We start from the raw sequence: 27098 nt of genomic DNA, 5'->3' as shown, positions 1-27098 counted from the left end.
TTTCTGTTGTCCAGCGAGGCATTTTCATTTCCGCAACTCTGTTCTTCTGGTTGTGCTTAGCCTGCGCTGCCTAACATTCCGACCCGTACGGCATTACTAGTCTCACGCAGGTTTTGTACACGTTTCCCTTAATCGTTAAAGGCATTTTCCTGTCGCATAAGACGCCCGAAAGGCTGTACGACTTTAACCAATTAACCACGCCGCATTAATTCTGTGTGTCACATCTTCGTTAATGTTTCCATTTTCACTCAGGGTCGATCCTATCTACCAGGTTATAATAAAAAAAGTGTGTTTAGGGTAGTACACATAATATGTAGGAGTGAAACTTTCAAAACGGGCAAAGAAAGGGAGAGAGACCCGAGAGAGAATGAGAGAGAGAGCAAGAGAGAGAAAGAATATATATCTAAATAAATTCACAACGTTTGGAGACCAAAAAACGCCCCAAACAGTAGACATCAAGAAAATATAACGCCAAAACGTAGACACCAAAAATATATTTCCTACAAGTTTGCACCAACAAACAAGCGCCTAAAAGTAGGCAGTGTTAATCCTCCCTAGAACTTAGAAACCACAAGGAAAAACTCAGGAAAAATAGCCTAAAGTGTATCTAAGATATATATAAGGTAGATATATATAAGCTCTCTAAAATATACAGGGTTGGCCATATTAAACTGACCCATGTGATTATTAAAAAAATATGGAAAAAGAAACATTTTTTTGTGTTTCATTGTGAAAAACATTTAATTTAGTTCAAGGAGATTCGTTTACATCACTTTTTGAATATGATATCGCGCAAGTGGTCGCCCTTAGCACGTATTTGGATATGTACAGGGTTGGCCATCTTAAACTGACCCATGTGATTATTAAAAAAATATGGAAAAAGAAACATTTTTTTGTGTTTCATTGTGAAAAACATTTAACTTAGTTCAAGGAGATTCGTTTACATCACTTTTTGAATATGATATCGCGCAAGTGGTCGCCCTTAGCACGTATTTGGATATGTACAGGGTTGGCCATCTTAAACTGACCCATGTGATTATTAAAAAAATATGGAAAAAGAAACATTTTTTTGTGTTTCATTGTGAAAAACATTTAATTTAGTTCAAGGAGATTCGTTTACATCACTTTTTGAATATGATATCGCGCAAGTGGTCGCCCTTAGCTCGTATAGCGTAATGTGCCCGTTTTTCGGCGTTTTCCATAGTTTTGGCCAGCGTCTCGGCCGATATGGCGGCTATTTCCCGTCGGATATTGGCCTTAAGTGCGCCTAGTGTCTTTGGCTTGTTGACGTAAACCTTAGATTTCAAATTACAGTAAAAAGTTATAAAGTTACTCAATGGGTCAGTTTAATATGGCCAACCCTGTATATAGCTCTCTCTCTCGTTTTCCTCTACGCTATATCTTTTTTCTCTCTCGCGGAACGAAAATGCCCAAAACGTTGCATGGCCTTGAAATTTTACTCTCCATTCTTGCTCGTCCATCGACGCCTAAGAGTTTCACTTCAAAAACTCACTTCAATAATATTTCTGTTATGTATTATCATTACAAGTTCTTAAGCTCTTAAAAAAATACCCGATATATGCTTACTGAGGTGAAGTTTGCATTAAAAGGAGCAGGATTTAAGTCCTTTGAGACTGTGAAAGAGAAAGCGCAAGCGTTCTGTAGAAGGCGTCTTCTAAAAAGAAAGCTTCCAGCTCTCTTTCGAATGATGAAAGATTCGCATGAATTGTTGTTTCGAAAGCAGATTGGAGTTGAATTACTTACAGCATCACCCGCGCGATTTAGGTACCACATCTCGAATGAAAAATCGATGTAGTGTATTATTTTCGAGTAAAGTAGACGTACGAGACTTCGTTTATCTCGGAACCACAATTAACACTGGTAACAAAATCAGCCAGAAATCCAAAGGAGACTCTCTCTTGTCAACTAATGCTACTTTGGACTAAGAAGGCAATTGAGTAGTAAAGACCTCTCTCGACGAACAAAACTAACCACTCTATAAGGCTCTCATCATAAGGCGCTTGGAAGATGGCAACAACCAATATCACTCCGTCCCTTGAAGTGTTTGATAGAAAGATTTTGCGGTAGATTTTCGGATCTTTGCACGTTGGCGATGGCGAGTATCGCAGGCGATGAACTATGACCTGTATGAGATTTACGACGACGTAGACATAGCGCAGCGACTACGTTGGCTGGGTCATACCGTCCGAATGGAAACAAACACTTCGGCTCTGAAAGTATTCGATGCGGTACCAGCTGGTAGTAGCAGATGAAGAAGTAGGCTTCCTCTACGTTGAAAAGCTCAGGTGGAGAAAGACTTTCCTTTACTTGGTGTGTCCAGCTGGCGGCGGTTAACACGAGAAAGAAACGACTGACGCGCTCTGTTAAACTCGACCAAAATCGCTTAAGCGGTTATCGCGCCAAACAAGAAGCAGAAGAAAGTAGAAGTATCATTAACAGCTGTGAGTGTTCCTATTTCACTGCCCATTACTGTAAGTGTGTGCGAACAATGGCAAGCTGAATTTAAATGGTACGAATTAATTTACAATGTCAACTGTGTCGGTGTGTGCGTGAGTGTTGTTTTCATGCATCTATAGCAGCAATATTTCAACGATTATATGACCAGCGGGTCACACACGCAGCCTGCATGTCAACTCCTCAACTACCTGCCACCCTGACCACCAGCGCTTCCTTCCATCACAAGCACTAGCGCCAGGCTGGAGTGCCACAGCAGCCATGCGTGGCATGCGTTGCACATTTTATTGATTTTTATTTTTGCAGCAATCATTGATACTTTTGTTTTTCTGCCTTTTAAATTTTTATTATTTCGCTTTCCATTTGCAATTCGTTTTTTTATTTTCTCTTTTTATATTTTATGTTTTTTTTTTATTTTATTTATTGCAAATTTCCAAAGAAGCGGAAACCCTGCAACTGGCCAACGCACTTCCGTTTGCTGCTCTTCCGTCTGTCCGTGCATGCGTTTGCCTGTGCATCCGCTCCTCCAGCAGTTGCGCTGATTGTTCATTTGTAGCGCCGCGCTTTGTCCTTCGGTAGTCAGTTGAATTATTGTTGCTGCTTCAGTGGTTATTTTCGTTTGTCATTATTTGGCTCCTCTTGCCAGATTGCTGGCTGACTGGCTGACTGGCAGCTTGGCCTCTGCTGTTCTTGTTGAATTTGTTGCCGCTTTCAGTGGCATTACAGTTGCTGCCGATGATGAAGCAACAACTTTTTGCGGTTCATCGTTGCATCGTTGCTTCGTTGTCGTTTTTTCGCATTTTTTCCTTCGCGAGTTAACAAAAGTGTCGCTCCAGTCGTTGGCACTGCAGTTACTTGTCGTTTTATTGTTGCAGTTGTTGCTTATTTTTGTGGTATACGCACATATTTTGATGTTGCAAGGCTGCTACTGCCACTGCCACTGGCACTGGCATAGCCGCAGCTTCTGTTTTTATTGTTGTTCGCATTATGGATAGTTATTTCAGTGAATTTTTCACGTACGCCAATTGTTGTTATCTTGTGCTTGTTTTTGTTGTTGCTGATGTTGTTTTTCCTTCGACGCCTGTTGTTTGCACAGCATAATTTTTTACGATTGCCACCTGCGCCGTCGTCATCATTGACGTTGATGTGGTTGTTGGCTTTGTTGTTTGTTCACAGTGAAAACCCCAAACAGCAAAAATGCCTGCCATTTCACCACACTGCCACGCCTCCACGCCACCATCACGCCACATACGGCTTATCTACATGTATATGTATGTATGTGCGTGTGCGTGTGTGTGTGTGCAGTGTCTGTACGAACGTCTGTCCGTCCATCTGTTGGCGCGTAGTCGTGGCAACCGCAGTTGGTTGGTGATTTTTGGTTTCACGTTGTTGTTGCTTTTTTCTCACCACTTCCAACAAACGCGGTTGCTGTTACCGTTGATGTTGCCGCTTACATCTCCGCTCGGTCCCTCCCGCTGCTGTAGTTGCTGCTATTGCAGTATTGCTGCTGTTGCTGTTGTTGTTTGTTATTGTTAATATGATTCTTGCTCTTGTTGGCTGTGTGTTGTGTTGTTGGCCATTTTGTTGCATTTTTTACAATTTCGCGAAGTAATTGTGTCGGTTTGTCGTACATTTCTGTTACAGTTACCATTTTTACTTTTTGTTGTTTGTTCTGTTTGCTGGTTTTATTGTTGAATTTTTCTCTTTCCTTGTCGTAGGCACATTGTTAGCATTTTGTTGGGGCAGTGCAGGGCAGCAATGCCACGAAGGCAAGTCAACATCAGCGTTGATTTTATGCTTTTATTGTCCAATAATAATGACAATTGGAAAATGTAGGCAGTAATGTTGGAGAGGTGAAAATAAAAAATTTCAAAAAAACATAAAAAGGACTTCAGTAGAAGTAATCTCTTTCTAGATGAAGATATGATTCGGTGCCTTAATAAACCGTCTTAAGGGGTTAGGGGTAGTCAGAGGCCCGAAAAAATGATGATTTTCACGAATTTTTTTTTTGCTACTTAATTAATTTATTTAACAAAAATAAAAACATAGCATAAAAACATCATGTTTTAACTTGACTTCACCAAAATTTCAAAAAAAAAAATTAATAATTGCAAAAGTTATCGCTGTTTGTGTGAAGCCCGTTTCTCCAGAAGTCCCTTGCGGTGAACATCACAAGTCCTTGCAGATTCATCTAAAACCAATCGGACAAGAAAAATTAGTTTTATTAATAGATAATCTTGTGCCTGATCGAAGCTTTTTTTTTTCAAAATGAACAAAATGGCGGCCTCAGAAAATTTTTTCCAGATTTTAGAAAAAAAAACCAACAGTTAATTGTTAAAAAAAAATCGAAATTTTTGAAAAAAAAAAATCCTTCGATCAGGTACAAGTTTTTTATGTTTTTCAAAAGCTGTATAAATTTTATTGAAATCTACGTAGCGGTTTTTAAGTTACAGTGTTCACCAGTTTGAAAAACATAGTTTTGAGAAAAACGCATTTAAAGTTTTGCTATCGGCTCCGGAGCGCCCGAGTACCCTTTGTTAATTGTTGAATAACTTGAAAAGTATTTGTCGGATTCACTTCAAATTTTTACACAATATTTTTAAAACATTATACTTTAAGAGAATGCAAAAAAAATCGATTTTTTGAAAATTCTGACTACCCCTAACCCCTTAAGCTATAGGTCATACCTTTGGCGGAAAGATTTTTAGAAGTGTGCCCCTTAACAGACCGTTATTCAGCCCTGTGCGAATTTAATTAAATCTTGTTTACAAAAAACCGAGATAGTTTTTGTGATATAGAAAAAATCCGCAATGACCTTACGTTGCCATCTCAACAACGACTGTTTGGGCGAGTGTGTGATTGCATGTGAAAATATCGTTCAGAATTCGACTGCCGAATCTTCCAAGTGGCATGGCAGCCGCAGTTCCACACACAATCTTCTTTTTCACCATAGTTAAAGAACAGACTTGGTAAATCTATCGTCCTTGGCTACTCCACTCTTAGTCCACGTAGTCGTGAATTTTACCAAAGTAGCTATTTTAAGATAACTCTTAGTCTGTTAAATGTGGGGGACGAAGTAATATTTGTGAAAAAAAATTTTACGCATTTTTTATAATATATATTTTACTTCAGAAATTTTTATAGGGTCAAACCACAACATTTATAAAATTCCCGAAAATTTTTTAAAACGTTGTATTTTCTCTTTCCATTTCGACCCAAAAAACCAAAAAAAAAATAAATAAATAAATAAATAAAGTTTAATGATGCCTGTATGTACCAATTCGTGACGTTCAAGGCGCCTAGTCTCTGACAGATGCAGAAATAGCTAATGTGTTTGCTGAGTATTTGAGGATGGTGTTTCAACCCAACCCACCAACTAATGGATTTGAATAGCCAGGAACTCAAACCCATTTGACGAAATCTGGTAGTGAGTCTCCATCACCACTAGAATATAGTAAAAATGCAATACAAATTTCTCCGCATGAGCTAAAGTCAATAATTGAGAACGAGGTGAATCCTAAAAAACACCTGGGTATGATCAAATATCAAAATATATATGATATTAGAGACTCCAAACTGCGCTGTTAGATTTCTCAGTGTGCTTTTTAAAGCAATTCTTCAAACTGGTCACTTTCCTTCGCAATGGAAAAAATCGACCATTATAATGAACCCGAAGCCAGAAAAAAATAAAGCCAAGGCAGCTTCATACAGACCTATAAGCCTGCTGCCATCTATATCCAAACTATTTGAAAAGTTGCTAAAATGAAAACTGATGTCGCATCTGCAGGAAAACAAAATTATTCCCGCTCATCAGTTCGTTTTTCGTGAGAAATACGGCACAATTAGGCAAGTCAATCGCATCAGCTCCGAAATAAAGAATGCTTTTGAACGACAGGAATATTGCTCAGCAATATGTCTTGATGTAGCTGAAGCGTTCGACAGAGTATGTCCCGAGGGACTTGTCTACAAAATCCAACACACAGGGCCAGCAATATTGCAATTATACAACGAAGGCAATCTAAAATATATGCAGAATAGTTACTGGAATAGTTACCGTGGTAACCAATGAAAATATCCATCGTGACCTAAATGTTTCATTAGTGGCAGCAGCAATAGCAGTGATCCAACAAAACTACTACCAAGACACCACCCAAATGAATTGGCTCGGTGGTTGTTGCATACCGTCAATTCGTCACCTCTCAGAAGAATTGACCTTCCAACCCTGTGACGCATATTTGAGGTCCCCCTTCTGCAAGAAGCTGTAGGTACTATAATTTAGGTTAAGAGTCAAAACCTTATTGTTAGTATTAAGATTAATTGATAGATTCAATAAATAATAATAACAGTATAAAAAAAAGTGATGCCTGTATGAATGTTAAGCTTGACAAATCTGTAAATAAAATTGACTGGCACTCTGTAAAGAAAATGACACCTACTGACGACCAAATGCAATATTTGCAGAAGAGTTTAGTAAATATATTTAACACTCATTTTTAAACAAGATAATGATCAAGCGAGATAGTTACGACATTCCGTTTGGTTTTAATAATATTGAACCCAAAGCTATTTTGTCGGAAATCGCAAAATTGGGTATTAATTACTCCATCCGGAAGATGATCGAACAAATGCTGCAAAATAAAATAATCACTTCAGAGCTTGGGTTAAGCCGCATGAGAATGTACGCCGTCAAAGGCACTCCTCAAGGCGGAGTACTTTCACCCCTTCTCTGGAATCTCGCTGTAAACAGTTTGCTTCGAAATCTCGAAAAAGCAGGTTGCAAGGTTGTAGCCTATGCAGATGATATTGCTCTCTGCGTGTCAGGCAAACACCTGGATACCATCACTGAGCTCATGCAACGCTCAATCAAAATTCTGTCAAAATGGTGCACCGAATGCGGACTAAATGCGAATCCAGCAAAAACAGATTTTGTTCTCTTCAATAGGAAACAACAATCTCCTCCACTGCAAACAATAACTTTAAAAGGGGAATCATTACTTCTATCAGATTCAGCTAAATATCTAGGAGTTATTCTAGATAGGAAGTTGAGTTGGAAATTGTACATTGAAAACAGATGTAAAAAATATTTCATAGCTCTTTATACTTGTAAGAAAGCTATCGGCAAAACCTGGGGTTTTTCACCTCGGATCATTTATTGGATATATACCTCGATTATCAAACCGATACTCTTCTACGGTGTGGTTGTATGGTGGACAGCACTCGAAAAACGGTGTAGAGTACCCACAATTGATCGAGTCCAAAGAACAGCCCGCCCCCTGATAACAGGATACTTAAGTACAACACCTACTAAGGTTCTAAATACGTTGCTTCACTTGTTCCCTATCGATCTGGCTGGCAAAGCGATTGCAGCGAAAGCAGCGACACGCATGAATGCCATATCGAAATGGAAAAAGTAACTTGGCCATTCGGCCATACTGAACAGGAACACTGTTATCTCTTCCGACATAGACTATCATGTAAGTCTTCCATCACCACCCTTGCTATACTCCTGTTCACTCCCAACCAGGGAAGAATGGAAGACAAATGTTGCCGAATCGATGGCCCTCTGATTATATATACAGATGGTTCAAAACAAGACAAAGCTATTCGAATTAGTCATACATGGAGAGTTATACGCTTTTCTTTCTATGACTTCTCTTTTACATAAGCGGCAATTCGGTTTTCGAAAGTGACATAGCTGTAAAACTTCGCTAATTGACGTTATCGCAGATATTCGTGAGTCAATTGATCACACAAAGGCTTTTCGATTCAGTTAACCACAGTATCTTATTGGCAATAATGATAGTTTACTGGGCATGGATCTAACTCAGATTAATGGGTTAACTAATAGTATGAGTCGTTTATTAGATTTGATTCACATAAGCGACAACATTAGTTTAGTTGTAGCGCAGCCTGCTTCAATATAGCCGATTAATGGTCTCCATATTCCTTTAAAGCTAGACTTGGAAGTTTTAGAATTTTTTTGAAATCAGTCCTGATAGCGCTCATCCTTCCATTAATTTTGCCGGGTGTGATTTCCAAACTCTTGATAACGCTTTACGTGACATTGATTTGGAAGTGTCTATAGGCAATATTGAAGTTGCAGAATGCTTTAAGATATTTAAGACTTTAGGCCTAGATCTATGTTCTAACCATGTTCCAATTTTTAAGCGTGTAAATTATAAGATTCCTTGGTGCACGAAAGAACTCAAACATCATAAAAATTTGAGTAAAGCGCTGACTTTTGTGTGGGAGTAAGAATTGGAAGGATAAGGTTGTTGGGATTGAGGAATGAATTTAAAAAATTTTTTTTTTATGGAAACTAGAAAAGTAGGTAAGTTTGGAAGAGTGCGAGGACCATGCTTTACGTTGGATACGAAACCACAACCTCTGGAATGGCAGGCTAGTGCACTTACGCTAGACTACCGAGGACGCTATTTTTCTTCGTAATACAAATACTTCTCTTAAGGGGGGAGCCTGGTTTATAGGGTCAAAAAAATCAATTTTTTTTTTTCGTTTTAAGCGATTCCTAATATATTTCAGAAAATTCACACAAAGTTACAGAGTCTAATTCTCAATATTTCCGTAGATACAAAGCCAAAGGTAGGCGAGCGTTAGGTAGTTACGCTGTGACCGGACAGCTATAGTACAAACTTTGTCTTCTTTTCTCGACTTTTCATTTTTATGATTTCTTTGAATTGGCGTACATGAATGAAAAAAAACTAATGACCCTTTGAAATGAATCATAGCTTGTTCCCTTCAGTATTAAATTCTCTTCTATTTGAACTAACAAAATAGATAAATTTTTCAAGATTTTTATACCAAGTTGAAGTGAATTTTTTTTTTATAGAAAGGCATTTTTTTCTTTAAAACCTCCAAAAAGTAGAAATTTTGGAATTTCGCTCAGTTTTCTTAGTTCACCTAGAATAAAAAATTCATGATAATTAGAAATCCATTTGAATATTTTGCTTTAGATAATAATTACGAGCTGTATCTTGTACGCCAGTTGGAAACTCCAGCGTTGCAGCGCTCTACTAATTTCTATGTTAAACATTTTTTTCAACTTATTTTAACCAGTACAAAAATTTTTTATACTTTTTAAATGTTCATTAAATGATAGAAACAACTTTGCAGTGCTAAATTAATTTTTTTCTTAAAAAAAAAATCGCAAAGAGATGCAATTTTTAGACCTAATAAACCAGGCTCCCCCCTTAATAAGTAATTATCAAAATTTTGAATATTTTACTTTAATTTGCAGTAAACACTAAAAAATAATTGAAATAATAAATCTATTTTTAAATCTATTTTTAATTATTTTTAGATAATATACACTTTTTAACAACAAAATACGTGATGTTTTTGTTAACATTTTTATGAAAACAAAAAACCGAGCGTCAAGTGGATAAAAGCAAAAAATTGGCAATAAATGTTATTATAAACTTTAATGCGGTATTCAAAAAGTTAAAAGTTTGCTTGAAAATAAAATTCCATGCAAAAAATCTCTACACGAAAATTTGCCTTGCTTCACTTACTCCAAAACACAGCATTTTTCGATATTCCTAAGACATATTTATGAATAAATTTTGAACAAAGCTTATGACTAGTGGATTTCTAGATCGTACAGTGAATGCACGCATTCACAAGTGTATGTTTGTATGTATGCGTGTGTGTAAATAAAATATATAGAATGTCTAAAGTAAATTCTCGAGTTGTGTAAAGAAAATATAGAAAGCCTACAATAGACGTATTTATACTATGTATGTGTATGTGTGTGTGTATGTGAATACTATTAACATTTAGCTGTGTGCATATTTGCATACGCATACATATATACAACACACATACATATAGACAGAATGCAACAACTCAAAAATAAATAAATGCATGCAAAATAAACCCAAGCAACAACAATAACAACAACTATTAAAAGTGCAGTAATAATGCAATAGCAACAAATAACAACAACAGCAACAAAAGCGACAACCAAAAACAACTTATGGCCTACCAATATTATTCCACACAACTTCAATAACCACAAAACGTGGTTAGTTTTCGGTAATAACCGAAATCTGCACTTGCCACAATATGGCGGCAACAAAGGAGGAGCAAGTAAAGAAGTTACTGCACAGTAAGCGCCAGCATAAGCACACACAATACATTAGAAGTATGTAAGAGCGAGTATGTATGTATGTATGAGTGTGTATGTTTGTATGTATGTGTGTGTGCATGTACTCCCCACGGCAAGTGTAGTGAAAATGCTAAGCGTTATGTGTGTGGAGGAAAAAGATTTAATGCAAGGTTGTTTAGTGGTAACCAAGGCAACGATGGAGGCGAACAATATCGGGGGCAATGTCGGTGTGACAGCCGATGCACGCATGCAACATGCAAGTCAAATAAAATGCATGCGTTCAGACAGCTAAGCAAATGCGAAAGGGCGTGCTGGTGTATAGGGGAGACGGCGGGGGGCAAATGTAATGCCTAGAAGAGCCCCGATTGTGGGGGCGAGGCTGCAAATAATTCAACACAATTTTCTGGTTAACCGAAGTGTAGCAGCAAGCATGCCCCAAGTGAGGGGAGGGGCGCTGGGAAGAAGCAAGAAAAAATTGACTTTAGGCATTTTCGTGCGTGACTTGCAAAAAATGCAGAAAAATAAACAAATACTTAGGCGCACATGTGCATCTACCGTTCGATTAGTGTATGTTGCAAGCTGATTTTCTACTCTTCTGCATTTACGACACAACATACACGCATACATACGTAAGCACATAAATGAAAACATGCAGCAGACCACCCTAGTTAATGTTAGAAAGGAGCCAAGCAAATGCGTGCTGGTATATTTTCATGCATGCGTACATGCGTGTGTGTGTATGTGCGTGTTTCCAAGCCATATTATTAACAAATTTAGCTGCATTTTCCACCAAGCAAATATTTTCCCACAGCAGGAGCGCAAAGTACTCCGGCCGACGTGCAGCAAATGCAAGCTGCAGAGCGTATGAGCGTATGAGCAACACAGCCGTGTATGTGGATATGTATGTGTAAATATGTATGTTGGCAAAGCCATGCAAGTGCAACCGAATGCAAGCTCACGCATGCAGTGCACAATAAGAGCGCCAAACGCTTTGCAGAATCACCACTCATTTCTGTTGCACTTGCCGCAAGGGTTAAAATACCGTTACACCCAGCAGCCAGCAGCCAACAATCAAGTGCTCCCCAATAAGCTAAATGCATAGCTAATTGTGAGAGCAATGCAGCCGAGAACACATATGAAAGAGAGAGAGAGAGAGAGCGAAGTTTCTGTGAGAGATTGCGCGCTCTCGCCCCAACCAAATTCCGTAAATTAGTGAGAGTGGTCTCGTTTTAATTAAGAACGGAAGCGGAATGTCGATCACGAAGGCAGCGCGCAGCAGCGCACACACACAGCTGCTCATACATAAACAGATGGCCGTTCATACCATCAACGAAGCAGCTGAGAATAGAGCAGCGCTGCCTTACAGACGCGCATCACTTCGCTGCGTTGGAGCAAACACAAACATTAAAGCCGTTGAGTGCCGTAGTGTGTGCGTGTGTGTGGATGTGCTGCTGTTTGGGGGTTCGTCAAGCAGTGTGTTTGTAGTTGTACGAGTGTGGGTGTATGAATGGTTGGCTTTTGCGCTCTCATTCGTGCGCTTAGCTATGTGCGTGGTATGTGTGTGTTGGGAGTACACCTGCATGTGCGTGTCTGCGTGTGTGCATGCAAAAGCGTGCATATGTGTGCTAGCAGCAGCAGCCCCAGCAGCAGCAGCAGCAGCGGCAGCGACATAACATCAAATGCGCTAGCAATGGCAACTCCAACGGCAAACCGTAACCGACAACTGAAATAAAATCAACACAAATTCGCCACACATCATCATTGACGCAACCAAAAAACAGCACACACTCACGCGGACGCACATCGCAAACAATCACGCAAAAAGCACACAAATGCACTATTGCAGCGAAGTGCATAGAGTACGTGAATATTTTGTTTGCCTTCTTGTTGCACCGCAAACATTTTTTTTATTGCCTATTGTCGCCGCCACTACCGCCGCCGCCGTGGCTATCACCGACGACTCCGTCGCAATTGTGGCGTGTATTAATTTTTCCTTCAAACGCAATTGAAATTCGGTTAAAAGGACAAACGGCTGACAGCCTATAAGTGTGACCACAGTGCAGCGTCTAACGGTCTTACGTTACAAAAAATTATTACGCTAAAAAACTATTTCTAAAGGTGTAAAATACGCGTTAACAAATTTATATAAAAGTGACATTTTTCGCTCGCGCATAACAGCAGAAATACTAACGTTGTTCTTTTTGTTTTGTTTCGTTTTTTTGTAGCCACACATCGGTGGCCGCAAACTGTGTGCAATTATTGTGGCCACGGCAAATCGACGCGCTGTGGCAGTGCACTTCAAATCCTAGTGCAGCTGAGATTTCTAACAGTGCCACTTGGCGCCAGTGAAGCTGTGAAAATTGAAGGAAGCGCGAAGGTATGAGAACTCGGGAAAAACGGTTGATTCTGTGTTAAGTGTTGAGTGATTATCGATAAGTTAAATGTACGGAAAAAAGCTTGTTTTTTCTTTCAATTAGTGAAATATGCAACTGTCATAGAATTGGTGATTCCCGGAAGTGAAGTTAAACGAAGTGACTTGGAGAAAATAAAGAATTGAGGCAAATACCAAAGTGACACTCGAATTTAAACTACGCGGCTCACAATTGGTTCGCAAAAATATTCTTCTTAGGTTGGTAATGCCGTCATTGACGTCTATGTAGAGTTGTATGTCATTATCTCCATTAGCTGCAGTGTCTTCTGTGAAAAACTGAAAGTGAATTTGGCGATTTTTTATTAATTTTTTCAATAATTTTTTTATAATTTTTTTTTGTTTTTTTGTTTATTTATGCCTGTGCCACAGATAATTAGGTTCCATTTTTGTTTTTTGTAGAGTTGTATGTAATTATAACCATAGGCTGCAGATTTACTGTGGGTTTTGTGAAAAACTGAAAGTGAATTTTGCGATTTTTTATTATTTTTTTTTTAATTTTTGTTTCGTTTTTTTTAAATATTTGTACCTTTGCGACGGTAAGTGAATTTGGCGATTTTTTATTAAATTTTTTAATAATTTTTTAATAATTTTTTTATAATTTTTTTTTTTGTTATTTATGCCGGTGCCACGGAAAATTAAGTTTCACGTTTGTTTTTGTTAGAGTTGTATTTCACTTTCTCCATTGGCTTAAGATTTACGCGATGTTTTGTGAACAGCTGGAAGTGAATTTGGCGATTTTTTTATAATTTTTTTAACTATAATTTAAATTTTTAGTTTTTTTAAGTTTAATTTTTTAATTTTTTTTATACACTTTTTGTTGTTGTTGTTTGTTTTTTTACATCTCAACCGAGTAACTAACACCTGCGGCCGAGTAACTAAGTTTTAACTACTTTTTGTTTTTGTATTTAAATTTTAAAATTTTTTTATAAAATTCCATTGCCTTCTACAACAACCAACTTATAACTCAATGCTCCAAAATTTGCACAAAACTCCCAAAAATGCTTTATTGAGAATTTTCTTCCATACAAAGCACTCCGGGGTGAGGTGATTTCCCCGCGAAGGGAGAGAATTGGCTGACTACCTGCGGTCTGCTCCTGGAAAGATGGGCATCGCGCCAACTTCTGGCCACGTGTGGACCGGGGGCGCTCGGGCGAGCTTCTGAGGTTGACAAAATATCAGCTCTTGAATCTCGTGGGCTTTCTCACAGGTCACTATACGCGAGGAATGCATGCTGTGATACTTGGAATCACCTCGAGTACTTTTTGCGCTGGATGTATGGAGGATGAGGTGGAATTATCTCAGCGCCTTCTCCTTAGCTGTCCTGCTCTCGCGGGGCTAAGATCCAGGCATCTTGGCTCCTACTTCTTTGCTACGCCTGCTGATATAGCTGGCGCTGAAATTAAAAATCTGATGAATTTCATCAGCAGCACAAAGCGGTTGACGCAAACGCAGCATAGTCATCGTTCGCAATCCACATCGGTCTTTCTCTTTCACCTCACCTCCTTCATAATGGATGTCACAAAGGACTAATCCATTATTCTTCGTCCAAGTGTGCTCATTCCTTGGGCAACTATACCAACCTGACCCTAACCTAAGCAATCCGATACACTTCATACGAAACACTTCCGAAAAATTTTCTTAAATGCTCAACACTACGGCGAAAAAAATTGTCAAAAATTCACCAAAATTTTAAGTCACTTGAAACTTTCATTTTCATTTACTAATACGGAATGGGCTATAAATTTGCATGTGTAGAATTTTTTTACGAATTTTAAATAAAAAGTTGAATAGTTTGATGCTTTTTTCCGGAAATTTATTAAATTTTTGTTAAAGGGCATACGCAAGATTTTTCTAAAATTTCTAAACAAATTTAAATTTTTGTGAATTTTGAAAAAAGTTTGGATATTTGAGTCTTATATTCTTTGTTGTAGAATGCATTACGCATTTATAAAATCATAAAAAAAAATTTAAAAATTATTAAAATTCGCTCAGTCTCTTAATTATAATATTGACACTCTGGTGCATATGAAATATAATTACAAATTCTAAAAATAGCTGTGGTCTGTTACGAAAACAGGCAATTAACAGCAATTAACGAACTGCGATTTCTGCAGTGTCCAATTCTATTCAGGTAAGAAGTTGTATTAAATTTTGTTTATCGAGCGAAATTTGTCTGGCAGGAATATTTATTTATTTATTCGTTTAATAATCTAAAGAGGATGCTGTAGCATGCCTTTTGTGATAAAGCTTTATTATAAAGAAGCAATATTTATATGTGGAAAAAATAATTCCCAGAAGGTTGAGCAAATGTTGAATGAAATGTGACTTCCAATCGGCATAAAACAATAACTGATGAAGAAAACGTCAACGTGCTGTTGGTGTGGTTGTTGTAACACATAAATATCTGAAAAATACTGCTGAAGTCCTGCAAGCTTTGCCTGGATATAAATCCGGGTAGTTCAGGTAACGTAAAATCGACTATCGCAGTCATTTCGAAACCACTAGAGTCGGCAACCTCGGTAGTCAAGCGCAAGTGCACTAGCCTGTCATCCCAGAGGTTGTGGGTTCGAATCCCAAGTAAAGCACGGTGCTCGTACTTCTCCAAACTTTCCTACTTTCCTAGTTTCTATGTAAAAAAAAAATTTTAAAAATTCATTCCTCAACCCCAACAACCTTACCTTTCCAGCGCAAACTTGCATTGTACATACTAAAACAAGCAAAAAAAAAGACATAGTTACACACTGCATCAGTGGCGCCAGCAAGAGGAAGCGGGCAATCGCGGTAATAGCGCAGACACACTAAATTTATCGAAGTCCTCAACCACTGTGTCATCCTTCTGCCAGAAAAATGTGAGACACAGATGGCGCTCCAAGTAGTAAGAAGGCGTTGTTCCTAAGGAACGACACGTGGGCATTTCCACTACTTAGGACTGGTAGCGGCAGGCTGATCACATACCCTGTCAAAAATCAAAATAGATTAATGAAACCAACGCAAGACTGAGTCCTGTCGAACAAGGATGTATGGATCAACTATAATAATTTCCAAAGACCGTTCGAGCTACAACCCGTTGTGTGCAAAAAATACTACATTTCTTGGATTAATATGCACAATAAAAGACTATCTATTAGGGCGGGTTGGTTTAAAAATCGCTCATTGCTCTGTGAAAATCGTATTCTAGGGATCAAAATAAGAAACTTTGCCGAAGGAACCATACCCCTAAAACGAATTCTGATGTCCCCCAATTCGGGTCGAACCAAAAATCCCACTTTGACCCATTTAGAGTGCTCCAATCGAGTCCAAATGTATGACCGACCCCCACTAACTTTGGACGGCCGATCCACCCATGCCAGTGGCACACCCCCTGGAATTCCCCTGGGGGGTTCCCCATACAATCATTTCAAAATATCACCATTTTTGGCCTTTACAATAGAAAAGAAACTAAAAAGTTCGACCCAAATTGGGGGACATCAGAATTTGTTTTAGAGGTATGGTTCCTTCGGCAAAGTGTCTTATTTTGATCCCTAGAATACGATTTTCACAGAGCAATGGGCGATTTTCTTGCCTCTCCATAAATCGACCCGGCCTACTATCTACCCATAAATTATTACACTTCCACCTCGGAGGCCGACAAACTATCGTGGAAGCTTTTGCAGATGACACCGCTGTTCTCACCGCAATTGACCCTCACCCCCAGAAGACTTCACTTAAACTTCAAAAAGGGCTTGATAATTTAACTCAAATTAACTCAATGCACCTCGACAGCAATTAAACTCCGAAATCCATACTAGTTACTTAATCGGAATTCTCTTGTTTCTCTCAAAAGTAAGCTCTGACTCTACACAGCCGTACTAAAAACCGATACAGCGGATATTACCTATATTAAAGCTCTTAAAAAAACATTCGATAGTAAAATCACTACTCACATTTAAGATTTTAGTATAGTCCAATTAAATTTTGAATTATAACCAGAGCCTTTGTTTTCGCCCTATGCTCCGACGCATTGTTTTGCTCTGCCTAATCCAAGCATTAACTGAATGCCGCTATTGGCTCTTCCCATGTAATTTTGTTCGTATTTAGCATCAGGTCGTTATTTTCTTCACCGACTATTTTGTCGACTTCAATACAGAATTCTTAATTTAAAGCCACAGCTGCGAATGAGATTCAACAATCTATTGCTCGATTTCAGATTGGGAGACTTGCTGCACTGGCTCTACTTCCCGAAACAAACTTTCAGTGATTTGAATATTGGATGCATCATCGACTATCTGTAATCGTAACTTCGAAAGAGGAAGACAAGCGTCACAATCCCAGTCAGACGCTTTTTCAAATAATTTTTGAGACGATGACTGAATTGAAGTTGCAGTAAGAGAATCCTTAGCTAAAAAGTAAAGTTACAGTAAGAGCTAAAAGGCATTTTGAATTTTTCACATCGTTAGTTCGCAGCGACTCATCGATAGTTCGTCCACGAGCGAGAATGTGACTTAAGGGGGTTTTTTGTAGTTCGATTTAGTAAGCCTTATAACGTTTTGATCCATGGGCTGTATTAGAGCCGTACAGTTAGGAGGAAAGCACATTACAGATATTTGACCATCGTAGCTATTTAACTCGCCTTCTTTGCGATGGCATAGAACATTCAATAAGATGAAGTGCTTTTTCCAGAAAATTTTGCGCACTCACAGGAACTCTTTTACTTGCTTATTTAAGCATTTTTTTTATAGGACTATGAATAAGTTCGTGCGGTTTTACAACAGATGGCGTAACTTGATTATTATTCCATCGATCCACATTTCCAAACATTCATTGGCTACTGTCGTAAGGCACAAGCGTCAGTATAAGTTTTTTATTTGAAGCGTAAACAACAATATTTTTACCACACTTGAAAATGTCGAATTTCGTGCCAAATAATGTGTTTTTGCGGGGAATTCTTTAATATGAAGAAAAAAGCAGCCGAAAGTCATCGTATCTTGGTGGAAGTTTATGGTGAGCATGCTCTAGCTGAGCGAACGTGCCAGAAGTGGTTTGCACGCTTTAAAAGTGGTGATTTGGGCTTGGAAGACGAAGAACGCGAGGGTGCGCCGCCAAAGTTCATGGATACCGAATTGGAGGAATTGCTCGATCAAGATCCGGCTCAAACGCAAGAAGAGGTTGCAAAAACTTTGGGAGTTGATCAATCAACCATTTCCAAACGTTTAAAAGCCATGGGAATGATCCGAAAGGTAGGCCATTGGGTGCCGTATGAATTGAAGCCAAGAGACGTTGAACGCCGTTTTATGGCATGCGAACAACTGCTTCAACGGCACAAAAGAAAGGGTTTTTTGCATCGAATTGTGACTGGCGATGAAAAGTGGGTCCATTACGACAATCCAAAACGTCGGGCAACGTATGGATACCCTGGCCATGCTTCAACATCGACGTCGGCGCAGAATATTCATGGCCTGAAGGTTATGCTGTGTATCTGGTGGGACCAGCTGGGTGTTGTGTATTATGAGCTACTGAAACCGAATGAAACGATTACGGGGGATGTCTACCGACGACAATTGATGCATTTGAGCCGAGCACTGCGAGAAAAACGGCCGCAATACGCCGATAGACACGACAAAGTTATTTTGCAACATGACAATGCTCGGCCACATGTTGCACAAGTGGTCAAAACATACTTAGAAACGCTCAAATGGGATGTCCTACCCCACCCGCCGTATAGTCCAGACCTTGCGCCATCCGATTACTATCTCTTCCGATCGATGCAACATGGCCTGGCTGACCAGCACTTCCGTAATTACGATGAAGTCAAAAAATGGATCGATTCGTGGATTGCAGCAAAACCGACCGAATTTTTCACAAAGGGAATCCGTGAATTGCCAGAAAGATGGGAAAAAGTAGTAGTAAGCGATGGACAATACTTTGAATATTAAATTTGTAACCATTTTACGTCAATAAAGTTTCAAATTTCGAAAAAAAAACGCACGAACTTATTCATAGTCCTATATTAAAACATGATTCTTTGTTTTAACGAAAAATTAATATACCCCTGGAACAAATGTTCTGTGAAATCATTCTTCAAACAAAATTAAAGTCATCCAAAATCTTTTATTTCCTTTGTAGACAACAGGAATATCAGTAAAATTTGTTAATAAACGCGGATTCGTTGATCTCTCAATAGCCATTATTTTTACTACATTATTTTACTGAGCTTATGCCCCAGATCCGAGGTTTCTTTTTATCGGGTAAGAGCTTCCAAGATAAGCCAGATTCATCGGCTATGGGTATCTACTATTTTGGTAAACTTAAATCTATAATTCTTTCGATAAATTTGTCCGAATTATTAAATTTCTTCGCCAATTTTTAGGCATACCCTATGACCTGAGAGTATCGGGAATGTGTAAATAAAACAAATTTCCGACAATTCAGTTAAATTTCAGGCAAATTTATTTTATCTCCTTCAAAATGTGACCCGTCTGAAGCAACACACATGTGCCAACGTTTAGCCCAGTCCTCCATGCACCCCATGGCCTTCAGCTTCTTCGTCGCATTCTCTTTGATCTCTTCGATCGACTGAAATCTCTTTTCATGAAGTGATAACTTCAACTTGGGAAACAAAAAGAAGTCGCACGGGGCCATATCAGGTGAATACGGTGCTTGCACTGGTATTTCCTTGGTGTTTGGTCAAATAATCCAGCACAATGTGGGCTCGGTGCGATGGCTAAAAAGTGACAGATGCGTGTCTTACAGTTCTACCAACATAAGAAGGTTTAAATTAAACATTTCAGACAGGGTAGTATTCCAGGCCTCTTTTGCCAATTTGTCAACCCAACACATGCTACCGTGGAAGCCACCAATATTTTTCTGAATTTTGGCTTATAATAACTTGGCTTTCGCTTTTTAGCATCTCACTCGTACTTGGTGAGTTTTTTACCCTTTCATCCGCAAACCAATTGGACAACGTCTTTTCCATTTCTAGAAACTCAGAAATCTTTTTTCAGAAACTTTTGCCTGAAAGTAGACTTTTACCCGGACCGGACTCAGATTGCGCTGCAAGCTTCTTTATGGGACCGGACTTCTGTGACGGACTCAGATTTCGTTACAAGATTCTTTGTGGGCTGTTTATTTATTTTAAATCGAATTGTTGTTGCTCTATGCACGTAAAAGTTTTTAATTAAGGTATTAATGGAAATTTCTGCACTTAATTTGGTCAGAATATCTTACTTACTTACTTAGGTGGCCATGACAACCCATTACCGAGTTACGGCCGACCTTACTAGCTCTCTCCAGGCGCCTCTGCTCCGCGCGTGCCTTCTCCAATTCTGTACACCAAGCGAGCATAGGGTTTCCTCCACCTGGTCTTTCCACCGGAGCAATGATCTTCCTCTGCGTCGGCTCCCTTTGACTTCGCCCTCGAACACCTTCTTTGCTGGAGCGTCTTCATCCATACGCACGACATGCCCTAGCCAGTCGTTGGATGGCGATGCGTTGAACTACGTCAATGTCGGCGTAGAGCTCATAGAGCTCGTGGTTCATTATTGAATGGTAGTCTTCGTCAACGCGCACGGGACCGAAGATCTTACGAAGAACTTTTCTCTCGAGCACCCCAAGAGCGGCTGCATCGCTTTGTGACACTACCCATGCCTCTGTGCCATAAAGCAACACGGGTATGATGAGCGTCTTGTAAAGTGTCAGTTTGGTCATGCGAAAGAGGGCTCGACTACTCAATTGCTTACTTAGCCCATAGAAACACCTATTAGCGAGAGTGATTCTCCGTTTGATCTCCAGGCTGATATCGTTGTTGCTGTTAACGGCGGTGCCAAGATAAATAAAAATTATGGCAAACCTTCGAAGGTATAGTTGTCCGTAATGACGTGCGTTCCTACGTGCCGTGTGTTTCGCGTTGTAGACTGCACATACTTCATTTTACCCTCGTTCACCGCCAGACCCACTCGTGATGTTTCCTTTTCAATAGCAGAAAACGCAGCGCTGACATCTCGCTTACAGCGGCCGATGTTCAGAATGTCAGCTTTTTATTTTACCGGAAGCAGCGTAAATTTTCGCTTTGACATTATGAGAAAAAATTAACGCAAAACTATCATTTCATCAGCAAATGAACTTGACGATACTTCGCCTAAATTCATTCAGCTCGTTCAACTCAAAACATTCTATTTCCAGAATGACATCGGCGGTACTTCCCCGAGTTTTAATCTCAAAAATACAACGTAGAAAGAGCAAAAGGGACAAACAAAAGAAAAAATGTTGCAGGTATTGTGGTAAAAATTTCCTAATGTCGCAAGTACTGCCTGCGCAATGAAAACAGAATTGTGTGGCAAGTCTCGAGTTGCTACTGTATTTTTTGGTTTTTTTGTTTTTTTTTTTGCGTTTGGCTCTTGGTCATCCCATCTATTGAGCTGCAGAAGTTTTGTTTGATCAAAAAAATTTCTAAAAGCTTGGAGAATAACAATTCACATTACTTGTTTACTAAAAAATCTATTTGTAAGCAAAACAAAAAAAAATAAAAATTAATAAAAAATGCCTTGGCTCCTCCTACGAATCACTGACCAACCTCGCAGGGTATCCAACCACACACAAGCCCATACAGAAACGCAAGCATTGAAGCATTAAACACACTCATACAACATATAAAGTAATATTCGACATAATATTCTCGCACTAAGCGGCATATTCGTCACTTGACGGCGGCAGATCTTCATTGGACCACCCCGGGCGTGTCGTCCTTTGAACGAACGAACGCAATTTTACGACATTCATTTCTTTAAACAACTCAATAGCGATATTTCAAAATATGCAACACTGTCTATTTATCACCACACACGCATGCATACATATATACATACATACACGCATACACACACTTTCACACACGCATATGGAAACTTATTATTCGTGTTCGTCTGTTGTTGCCGCCGCAACGCACTTGTAGCTACGCTTAAAATTTGTTTGATTTCTTTGTTTATGGTAATTAAATGTCTTCAAATATGCACTTCGGTTTATCAAAACACGAACAACATTCATCATTGCGTCTTGTTCCCAGCCGCGTATTGCTTAGGCACGAGCGGCTGTGCAAAGCTCGTAAAATGTTGCTTGTGAGGCATGCCGCCGCTGTTGCAGCTCATGCCGCGTGACATGGTGTGTGGCAAACCAATAAAAAACGCATTTGTGTTATTTTTGTTTATAATTTGCATTATTGGTGTAAACAAAAATGTTTCCAAAATAGTCAAGTTGCTGCAATATGAGGCAAATTCATATTTTGTGTCCTTAAACTGCAAAGCGGAATTTTGCTTAAATCAACATCAGGTGGCAGATGATGAATTGGTGTATGAACACATATGAATATGTATGTATGTATACGCATTTTTGCGTAATTTTTTTCTTCTTGAACTGAATTATTACTTGCCTTTTATAGCTTGAAAGTTTAATTCATGCACAAATCTGTGCCCACTTCCTGTCAGCCGTCGCACATTCGCAGACCTCCCTCGGAGTTGAAGTTTCAGACAAGAACTCGTATGCCTTCACCCCAAATTTATGCTTCCGGACCACTTTAGTGTTTTCCATGCGGAGGTAGCTGCAATTAATGAATAAATAAATAAACTAAGGCAGCAGTGAGTTAGTTGCTCATTTCGGTAATTACTTTTTTTCTCCTTGTTCACTCCTCTCGGGAACATAGGACCTCGACAAGACACTTCCATCGTACACGGTTCTGTGCTGTTGTTTTTGCACCGTCCCATGAGATGTGGGCATCTGCTAGTTCGCGCAGCATCGACCTTCTCCAAGTGTTGTTTGGTGTCGCGGTCGACCAGAGCTCCCTAGCGGGTTCCAGTCCAGTGCCATTCTTGTGATGCTATCTGGTGGTTTTCTCAATGTGTGACCTATCCATCGCCACTCTCTGAGTTTGAGTTGCCTAAAGATGGGTTCCTCGTTCGTTAATCTCCACAATGCGTCGCTACTAATGGTGTTTGGCCAGAATTTCTTTAAAGAACGTAAATATCTACTTCGATAACCAAGCCCCAATTAGTGTCTTATACTCGTTGTTTGTGCGTTCGAAATTAGTCGGAGAACGCCTAATTTCTCACTCGACTGCATCCGCATACTTCGATATTAGGCTCTTATGGGTTCCCGGTCACTACGGCATAGAGGGAAACTGTTGGACTGATAAGCTGGCTAGACAGGGGATCTTGGAGACGGTTTCATCGCAAGGCCTGAAGATTGAAGTTCCTTTAAAAATTTTAAATTTTTTAAATTCTTAAAAAAACTCTTTCATTTTATCAAAACCGCAGAATTTTTTTTTACTAGTGTACAACTTTCTTAAATTTGAACAATATTTGCTAACCCTTCAACAGCAATGCATCCAAAGGTTCGTATAACTTACGACAAATGGCTACGATATACTTAAACGAACTCTATGTCATCTTGAGTGCAGCACTAAACAGGCTAATGGAGAAAAAATGGCTGGGTAGTAGTATTTGAAGTTATGGTGACAGTTAATCTGCATTAAAATCCCTTGCCAGCTCATGCTGCTCTTCGAAATTAGTCGGTGAATGTAAGACAAAACTGAGCAGTGTTGCAAAACAGAACAAAGTTTGTCTTCTTTGGGTGCCTGGATATTCCGGTCCTGCAGGGAACGACTAGGCTGACAAACTGGCTAATGAAGGTTCTGCAAGTGTTCCATTAAGCGCTGAATCCTTTCTAGGTGTCAATTCTGCAGCTATTCAATTATGGATTGACGCCTTCAAGAGGTCTAGCCACAGAAGACGTAGGTATCAGTTGGGCTCCTGCAGAGTAGCCAAGTGCTTTGGGAAAGAACCAAACAGGAAATTAGCGACCTTTCTCTTAAAACTTAAAATTAAGAATCTGGGAATGCTGCTGGGGGTAATAACAGAGCACAACGCCTGTGGTCAGCATATGGTTACCACGGCAATGATTTGACACAGAATATGCCATACTGTCAGGAGAATGAGGACACTGCAGAGCATTTTCTTTGTAGCTGTTCGGCGTTTTCTAGAATCAGACTTAGGCCGTTGGATTGGGATGTATTGAGTATGGATAAAGTTCAACATTATTGAAGTTATTCATGAGATACCGACCGAAGTCCTCCAGCAAGTCATTCAAAATTGGTGTTTACAGATGGCCGAATTACGACAATGCTGCGGCCAACATTTGAAAGGGATTACTTACTCACCTACTTAGCTGGTACCTACTTAGCTGGTTTTACAATAAATATATGAACGGAGAAGATCTTTCTGATCAATTTTCATCCTTCTACGGTCCAAATAGAAATTCCTGAAAATGGTGGAAAAGAATTTTTCAAAAGCTTCTTATAAAGGGTTTTCCAATAACAGGTGTTGTTTTGAATAGCCCGCTATTTCGGTAGATGCCACTTTTGAAGCTTTCATTTTTTGATATTTGACAAGTAGAAACTACGCCACTAATAGAACGATACGATGGTGAAAATTTGGCAGAGACGAACCGTCGTAAAACTCAAACTTTTTTGGATCATCGTGAAGGACCTTGTCGGACCGCAATACAGAAATTGGTGAAAAAATTCGAGCTGTTGGGACAAGTTCCTGATGTGAGCCGAAAATATTGTTGTTGTAGCCGAAAGTGTTGAATAAAACCCAGGTTTGTCCATTCCTCGTCGTTTTTTGGAATTAGCATTGGTACTCCACAATCGTAATTACACCGTATTTTGCATAAAGATTTGGGTCTTAAGGCTTATAAAGTCCAGTTAACACAAGAACTCAAGCCGGCCGATCATCAACAACGTCGTGTCTTTGCTGATTGGGTCGTTGATATGCATGAAAATGATCCGGAACTCCATCGAAAAATCATCTTGAGTGATGAGGCCCATTTCCACCTCGGTGGCTTCGTCAACAAGCAAACTTGTCGGATCTGGGGCTCAGAAAATCTAAGAGTTATTGTTGAAAAGCCTCTCTCTCCTCAACGTGTGACTGCTTGGTGCGGTTTATGATCCGACGGAGTCATTGGACCTTATTTTTTCGAAAATGAAGCTGGAGCAGTGGTTATGGTGAATGGATTGCGCTATCGAGAGATGATTAACAATGTTTTATGGCCGGAATTGGATGGTATTGATCTGGACAACGTTCATTTTCAACGAAACCATTGATTTTTTATGGGAATAAGACCTCTTATTGGAAAACCCTTTAGTTTGCGTGTCCAATTCTTGGATTCTTTTTCAAGAAACTCGGCATACAAAGGTTCCACTGATTTTTTTCTCATAGAAGTATCGGTAAGTAAGAAATCTATATGTTGGTACTCATGTCTCACACTCATGCCGACGAGTTCGGCCATTTTGAATGTTCAGTTAATTATTTTCTTTTACCAATTCAAAAAGATGTATCAAAAAACCTGTATCAAATTTTGTGTGAAAAACGAAATTAAGTGCGCGGATGCATTCCGAATGTTGGCTGTGTCATACGGAGAAGCTACTTTGGACCAAAGCAACATTTATCGGTGGTACAAAATGTTCTCAGAAGGCCGAGAAGATGTGAACGACGGAAAGCGTGTCGGCGTGCCCGACGCCCGAGCACTTCAACAACAGACCAAAAAAATGGATGAAGTGAAGAAAATGTTATTGGCCAATCGTCGACTCACCGTTAGAGAAGTTGATAAGGACCTAGACATATCGACTGGCTCGAGCCATACGATTTTTTTCAATGATTTGGGTATGAGACGGGTCGACGCAAAATTCGTACCAAAACTGCTCAATTTCGACCAAACATTGCTAATGAGATGTTGGACTCTGTCCGCGACGACCCAAATTTGCTCCAGAGGATCATAACTGGTGACGAATCGTGTGTTCATTGTTCTTACGTGGAAAGCGAAGCTCAATCATCTCAATGGAAGCTGCCGCACGAACCAAGACCGAAAAAAGCGAGCCAAATTCGGTCGAATGCAAAAGTTTTGCTTACCGTTTTCTTCGATTGTAGGGGCGTTGTGCATCATAAGTTCTTGCCACAGGGTAAAACACTCAATAAGGAATATTAGATGGAAGTTATGCGCAATTTACGCGAAGGAATCCCTCAGAAACGCCCGGGTTTGTGGAAGAACAAAAATTGGCTCTTGCATCACGATAACACCCCTGCTCACACATCGTTGCTTGTGCGCGACTTTTTGACTTTTTGGCCAAAAACAACACACCAATAATGCGACAGCCACCGTCTGGCCCACTGTGACTTTTTCTTCTTCCCTAAACTGAAGAGGCCCATGAAAGGACGACGCTACGCTGCGATTGACGAGATTGACGATTGACGGCATCGAAGGAGGAGCTGAACAAGATAAAAAAAAATGATTTTTTGAAGAGCTTCGAAGATTGGAAAAAACGTTGGCATAAGTGCATAATATCTCATGGGGATTACTTTGAAGGGGTCAAAATAGATGTTGATGAATAAATAAGTAATTTTTTGAAAACACACAAAATTATCGATACCTTTTGTACATACCTCGTATACCTATATGTAGATGAATACATCGACTTGCAATTTTCTACTTCAATCATACACTGAAAATCAGTGTTACCTGAAAATCTGGCTTGAATTTTAACAACCACTCAACCGCCTGCAATCGGAAAGAAAGGTAATGCAGGTGAGTGCGTAATTTGTTGTTGTTATGCTTTTTGCCATTGTAAATTTGAAATCCATGCTAGAAATTAGTAGAATATTGCATATCGTCGGCAATTAAAATGAATTTTCCGGTAACTTGACACATTACATAATTTACATATCCGAAGGAGGTACTAAGCACACACACAAATAATATATATGTATATCCATATATAAGTGCGTGTGTATGTATGTGCGTAGCTTTGACAACATCTATGTGTCACACAGTCAAACAACAGCTTCACACCTTCCCACTGCTCTTTCTCTTGCCGTACTGATGGTGCTGATGGCAATGGCAAAATTTCAAAGCCACATCGACATTTCTGGCCGAAGGATTTACATTTGTGTTTGTATTTGTATGTTATATGTCTGCGTTATGCCAATGCAAATGTCAACAACAGTGCAAGTGCACTTCTTGCAGTTAACGAAAATGGCAACAACAAAT

This window comes from Anastrepha obliqua, chromosome 2, assembly GCF_027943255.1.
Source record: "Anastrepha obliqua isolate idAnaObli1 chromosome 2, idAnaObli1_1.0, whole genome shotgun sequence".
Lineage (NCBI taxonomy): Eukaryota > Metazoa > Arthropoda > Insecta > Diptera > Tephritidae > Anastrepha > Anastrepha obliqua.
The sequence above is the reverse complement of the archived record's forward strand: the minus strand, read 5'-3'. Positions refer to the sequence as shown.